Raw genomic sequence first — 7,246 nt, 5'->3', positions numbered from 1 at the left:
GGAGAGGGAGAAGCAGGCCTCCCGCGGAGCAGGGAGCCCGATGCAGGGCCCGATTCCAGGACTCCGGGATCACGACCCGAGACAGACATTTAATGACTGAGCCACCCAGGCGGCCCTAACAATTGTTTCTGTTAAGAAAATTTTGCAGACTCTTTTCTTTAAAATCAATTTTTCAAAAATAACATATGTTGCCAGAGGATGGTGAGTCAATGACAATAATAGTTGAAGCAAAAAAGTAATTTTTTAAGTAAGAGAGAAAATTCTGAAGAAAAAGCGTCAATAATTTCATTGAAAAATGACTTCTTGGGGCACCTGGGTGGCTCAGTCATTGAGCGTCTGCTTTCGGCTCGGGTCATGGTCCCAGGGTCCTGGGATGGAGCCCCGCATCAGGCTCCCTGCTCAGCGGGAAGCCTATTTCTCCCTCTCCCACTCCTCCTGCTTGTGTTCCCTCTCTCACTGTCTCTCTCTCTCTGTCAAATAAATAAACAAAATCTTAAAAAAAAAAGACTTCTTATATTGCAACCCAGTAGCTCTGTTGTAGGCCAGTCATCTTTAATAAGATGCAGAGCATCCCCATCATTAGGGGCATCGTGACGACACAGATGGTACTGTACTATGAGGGGGGCGAAGGGGTGCCTTGGGAAAGACATTGAAATACATGTGCCCTTTGTATGTCATACTGAGCTCCTTCTATTACCTCTTAAAGTGGGAAAATGGGTTTCACTGCCTTATTCTTATTTGGGATTTTGATCCAAAATGCATGCTATATCTCAAATTTGGCTAAGTATTCCAAGGACAGAAATATGCAGAAATTCTCATCTAGAAGTACTGAGTAGGGGATCAGAAGGTAAGAAAAGAATAAGTATGTCTAAGCATAGAAAATCAAAATATAGTTGAGCACCTAATTGGCCAACTGCCTTCTACCACTTCAACACTTGAATCTTCCTGGCTACTTGCACAGTATTATTAAGGTAGAATAAATCAGTTGACATGACTAGGTTTTAGGAAAATATGTGAGAGTAATTCAGGCAAAAAATCAGTTTGAAATAGATGAAATTTTCCACCTGAGTGGCTTCTACCAGGAGAGAATGTTTCTAGGAGTGCAGTATTTTTAATCTTGTTTTAAAATAAATACTTTAACGTATAAATCACGCAATTGTAAAGGCACTTCAATTTTATTTTCCTTTAGTTTTGAGGTTTTGGAATTGCTCTGTGCAGTTCCAAGTAAAAGCTCTTAGATAAAACTTTCATGCCGAAAACCACTGTCACAAATGTGCAAGTACAACTATAAATTTATACAACACTCAAGCTGTTTGTAGTTTGCAAAACTTGCTAATAAAATGCAGAAGTAGGGTTTCCATTTAACCTTCTCGGGCACTGGCACTGCATGTATATCTTGGGTTCAGGCAAAAGATGGAAAATTCCATGCATAGAGAATCTTTTGTGGTTGTGACAGTTTGCTAATATCTTAATGAGTGAATTATGATAATTACGAAAATCTTAGCTTTACATTATTTGTGAAGAGCGTCTCTGTGTGTGTGTGAGAGAGAGACAGCTTTCCCAGGCAAATACAGCATTCTGATTCAGCAGCATTCAATGAGGAACATTTCATGGGCTAATAATACAAAATGGATCTTAAACTGCTGCATATTAATCAAATTCATTAAAGTACATTCATTAATTTGTGTGTATAACAGCCAAACCGGGAATGTGGAATTTGCTGATTTTGCACAAAATACATACATTAATGAATGCTAAAACTTCAACATGAGTAATAGCTTTAGCAATATTTTTATAAAGCAAAATTCTAAGTATTCTAAATAAGTAATTGTTAATTATTTTCTTTTTAATAGTTCCACTTCCATTTCATTTTGTTATTTAGTTGTAAGTGGCAAAACAAATATGGAAGAAGAAAACAATTAAAAAATAAAGGGTAGCCCCAAAAGATTTTAAAGAAAAAAATAGAACACTAATATTAAATTTCCTACCTCTTCTTCCAGTCATTTAGTTTAAAAATAGGTTCAGGGTACCTTAGACATGGTCACACTTCTATGTACAAAGAAACATGACTTTGAGCCTAAATTCGGAGTCTTTCATTTCGTCTACAGGACTGGAGGCTGGGAGGGCAAGGCAAAGGAAAACACAGCATTGAGGGTGTGTACTTAAATGTCTACAACTAACGGAAAATTTTTACATTTCTTCATGAAGTCAGGAGATTTAAGACTTGTGCTAACGCTCAATGACTAGTGTCCCTTCAGCAGCACACATACAGATACTCTGTATCTGGAATGATACAGAGATTATTTAGCATGGTTCCTGCACTAGGATGACATGCAAATTTGTGAAGTGTTCTATATTAAAAAAATAAAAGGTAACTATGTGATGTGATGGATGTTAATTAACTTGATTGTGTGGTTATTTCAAAATGTATACATATCATTTAAATACATAAACTTTGTCAATTATCCGCCAGTTTATTTGTCAAAAAATAAACCAATAACTACCTTTCTAACTTTTCTAATATTACTTTTTACCTTGCATGCTAATTGCTCTGAAGGCAAGACTCCCTTCCTTGCCCTGAATAGCATTTAGCACAGTGCCTGGCAATATTTAATATTTAATATCCATTGAAGTTTTAAAAAGGTATACTGGTGTCTTCAAGACTTCTCAGACACCTTGACATGTTCATGTACATTGTATATGTTCATGTACATGTACACATGTCCCTTGTACATGTACAAGGGAACCAGAAGCATTTTACAAACAGTTAAATATAAAACTTTTCCCCTACCTCCTCCTGACTTACAAAATACTGGAGTTCTAGAGAATGCAGATGTACATCAATGTTCTTAAGCAAGTCAGTAATTGACAGATACCTCCTAATTAATAAGAAAACTCAACAGATATTGATATCTGTTAATATATATTAAATTTAAAATAACTATTATACAAAGTAAAATATGGTAGGGGTTATAAGAGCAGTGTAAACATAACATCCACAGGTTCAGAAGAGTCAGTGCAGGGAAACATTGTCAGGGCTTTAGGTCAGAGTTTACATGCTGATCTGGAAGCTTGTGGAGGGCAGGATCCTTCAGTTCCTTCTTCCTCCTCTGCCATCAGCTTTGGATTCTGTGTCTAACAGGTGCTTAGTGCAAGACCTTCCAAGTGGAGGAATGTTAATTAAAAAAAGAAAGGAAGGTGGGTATTTGTAGGTCATCCTGGGTAAGTGAAAACAGCTGGGCTAGAACAGCCTCACCCACAGGACTAGGGTGTTCCATAGAGCCCCAGTCCTGTGTGATATGGGGTAGGGGAAGATTAGTGTGACATTACTATGCTTGGTTCCAGACATATTGAGCTTTCTTCTTAATTAGGAAGTATCTGCCAATTTTCTGACTTGCTTAAGAACATTGCTGTACATCGGCATTTTCCAGAACTCCAGTGCTTTGTTGAGGTATGAAAGGGTAGGGAGAAAGTTCTTTATTTAGCTCTTTGTAAAAATGCTTCTGATTTTCTTGTGCTCTCAGCTTTACAATGTACATGAACATATCAAGGGGTCTGAGAAGTCTTATCCTGTTTTTATATGAGTCAGTTTTCATTTATGAACAAGATGAACAGTTCACAAACTTCAGTACTTTAATTATCAGTGGAAATAATTGTTTTTCATCTTCTAGTTAAGAGACAGTAGATCTAAAGAAGTGCAATGAGTGATCAGCATCTTGACTATAATACTGAAATCAAAAGTTACCTTAGTGGGTGAAGGGACTCAATAGAGGCCAATGAAAAATGGAAAATTAGGGAAAAAAAATAAACTGCCTGGGCATAAGATGGGAAGTGTTTAGTGTAACAATCAGAATAATAACATTCAACACCCACCTGTGATGCAGGACTTAAATCTTGCATGTGGCAAGTATGTTCAATACTGGTTAGATGTTCACCGATGATCTTTCTGAGTTCTATATTTCCTTCCTTCTGAGGACCTAAAAGCATTCCAAAGTAGAGTAAAAAGGAGCCACAACTATCAGGGAAATGTAAATCTAAACCACAATGAGATATTACCTCCCATCTGTTAGGATGACTATTATCAAAAAGAAAGGAAGTAAGTGTTGTTGAAGATATGGAGAAAAGAGAACCCTCAAGCACTGTTGATGGGAATGTAAATTGGTGCAGCCATTATAGAAAACAGTGAGGAGTTTCCTCAAAAAGTTTTAAAAAATAGATCTATCATACGATGCAGCAATTCCACTTCTGGTTATTTACCTAAAGGAAATGAAAATACTAACTGAAAAAAGATATATGCACCCCCATGTTCATTGCAGCGTTATTTACAATAGCTAAAACACGGAAGCAACCTAAGTGTCTATTTTTGGGTGAATGGATAAAGAAATGTGTAAATATACAATGGAATACTACTCTGTCATAAAAAAGAAGGAAATCCTGCCATCTGCAGCAGCATGGATGGACCTTGAGGGCATTATGCTAAGTGAAATAAGTCAAAGACAAATAAGAAAGACGAATACTGTATGACCTCGCTTATATATGGAATTTAAAACAAAACAAACCTGAACCCATGGATACAGAGAACAGACTGGTGGTTGCCAAAGGCAAGGGGTGAACTGTTCATCTTGTTCATAAATAAAAATTGACTCCGATAATATCATCACCCTGTACCCTGTACTCCAATATGCTTTCTCAAGTGGGGAAGAAAGGGCCAGGTTTATAGGTAAAGATTACACACATCTCCCAGCCTTCTGTAGTCGGTGACCTGGGTGAGCCACAGGGCTGTGATCCACATGACTCTCATCACTCACTTCTGCTGTAGAGGGACTACATTAAGAAACACTCATGCTTTACATAAATTCTACCTCATCCTACTTGGATGTTAGAAAACATCCTGAGCATGTTTTCTATGGTTATAGACAGTATGAATTAAGGGGAAAAACATGAGTCAGAGCAGAAGATTTGAGTTCAAGTCCTAAATCTAATCACTCAGTAATTATGTGACAGTGGGAAAATGAATTGACCTGAGTCCCTGTTTCCTTATCTGTAAAATGAAAAAACATTGAATGTTGTGGGAAGGAAGTACCTTCACATATATAAATGCCCACCACAAATGTAGGGCATTATATAGGACAACAATTTCCAAACTATGCTCCAGAAATTCTAGAGATTACATGAAAGGGCTTAGGGGCCATTGAGAGCGAACCTAAAGGGCTACCTTTAGGCCCTTCACCCCATCTCCAGCCCCACAAACACTTCGATCAGAGCAGAGAGCTACCTGTGTCTGTTTTGCAAATTGGGCTTCCAAGAATTCCTTTGAAAGATTCCACGAGAAAAAGGGGGAAAAGGATGAAAACCACTAATACAAATTATTAATCCACATACTACTATACTTACAAAATGATTATTTCAGATTTGTACATATACTGTCCAGATCTGTACATATAAAATACACATAATCTGTAGGTTGTACACTTGTAATGTACAAATACTAAAAGTAGTCCTCTGTAGCATGTAAAATCTTTTGCTATTCATACCATCACCATGAAAACCTATGTTTTAACTCTCAAAAGATGGTAGTTTGGTTTTTTGTTCTTCCTTAATAAATATTATCAAGTGGTACTGTTCATTAAATTGCATGGTACAAAACAATATTGTACATGACACATATACATGACCAACACAACCAAACAGGATGCTACACAACATGAGTTACCTTAATTATTAGCTGTCATATTGAGATTAAATTGGGCATTAAATTAAGTTTAAAGAGGGATTAAATTGTGACATGAGGTAAAGACACAACAGGCATTGAAAATAAAAGATAATTATTCCAAATAAAATCACAGTATTAAGGATCTGAATACTTGTCTGCTTTTGAATTTAAATCTAAGTTTATTTGGGTCTAAAATAGAAATGAAAGGTGAATTTCATGATCTTAGTTCTTCAGTTTTGGAAATCCACAGTCTATCATTCATTGCTTAAAGTTGAAGTCTCCTAATGCAATGATGATTAACTTTTAATTCAGCAATCATTCGGCTAGGAAGTTTCCATCAGTTTATGCCGTATTTTATGCTTTCATGTGACTATTTTCTCTACCTAAGTTCCTTCTTAGTAGATAAATTCTTTTTTTAATTTTTTCAAAGATTTATTTATTTGTTTTAGAGAGAGAGCTAGCACCAGCAGGGGGTGGGGCAGAGAAAGGAGATAGGCAAGACTCCAGGCCCAGCCCAAGGGGTGGGGGTGGGGTATGTGTGCTGTATCCCGCAACCAGATCATGACCTGAGCTGCAAGAGTTGGTGGCTTAACTGACTGAGCCACCCAGGGACCCCAGTAGATAAATTCTCTAGACCAGCTTAATATTAAGAAAGTTTCCCAATCTTTTTTATTTAAATTAGCTTATTTTAATTAACTTCCCCTCTTTAAACCTTGCATACCTCCCACCAGCAAAAGATTTTGTCAAGCTTTAACTTCTCTCATTTGTATTATGAAAATAGTCTGTATTAGAGTCTCTCTTCACCACACCACTCCGGAGTTTACCCTAAAAATTCCAACATTGCCCCCCCCCCCCCTTTTTGTCACTCCTACTTGAAGATCACCACCTTTAGGGAACATAGGGTTAAGAATGTGATGTACACAACCCTGAAATAACATTGTCAGGCCTGCTGTTTTATAGTTGCAGCCCGTAGACTAGCCTTCTTGAGGGTTGGAGCTTACGGGGTTCTCCTTTTTTTTTTTTTTTTTTTTATCCAAAACGCCTTCTAGGGAGAGGCATCTCAGGGTGGGGAGATGGAGACATCCCCCCCATCCAGCTCCGTGCTCAGCCGGGAGTCGGCTTGAGATTCTCTCCCCATCCCTGTGTCTCTGCCCCTTCCCCTCGCAGGCTCTCCCTCACTCTAAAATAATCTTTTTTGTTGTTGTTAAATGCCTTCCAAAAATGTAAAAAACAAAACACACAAAACTGACCTTACCGAACCAAGGTGTATAAATGATGCAAAGTATTTTCTTTCAGGGATGAAATAGTAAAGTCATCACTTTACTTGCATTACCAGTTAGTGCTGGAAATATTGTGATAAGCTTATAACTTTAATGTTTATAAAAGCCTGGAACTTTAAGCTTCCAAGATGAAATTTTGTTTCCAAGAATGGAGCTGCCATATTTTGCCCCAAACCTTTTCTCTTTTCATGTCATTCTAGGACATAGTTCCAGGCTATGATTTGTATTGAGGACTGGCACGAAGTATGAAATT

At 37.5% G+C, this 7,246-nt stretch overlaps 1 non-coding gene across 1 annotated transcript; it reads left to right on the top strand.

Annotated features, from left to right (window-relative positions):
* The first annotated feature begins 2,258 nt into the window (after positions 1–2,258).
* Positions 2,259–2,361, top strand: LOC113923978. Its single transcript, XR_003520483.1, has one exon. It is a non-coding gene; the product is annotated as a U6 spliceosomal RNA (small nuclear RNA).
* The last annotated feature ends 4,885 nt before the right edge of the window (positions 2,362–7,246 follow it).

Source organism: Zalophus californianus, chromosome 15 (assembly GCF_009762305.2).
Source record: "Zalophus californianus isolate mZalCal1 chromosome 15, mZalCal1.pri.v2, whole genome shotgun sequence".
NCBI classification, from domain to species: Eukaryota; Metazoa; Chordata; class Mammalia; order Carnivora; family Otariidae; genus Zalophus; species Zalophus californianus.
Note: the sequence above shows the minus strand (reverse complement) of the source record. Positions and strands in the feature narration are given on the sequence as shown.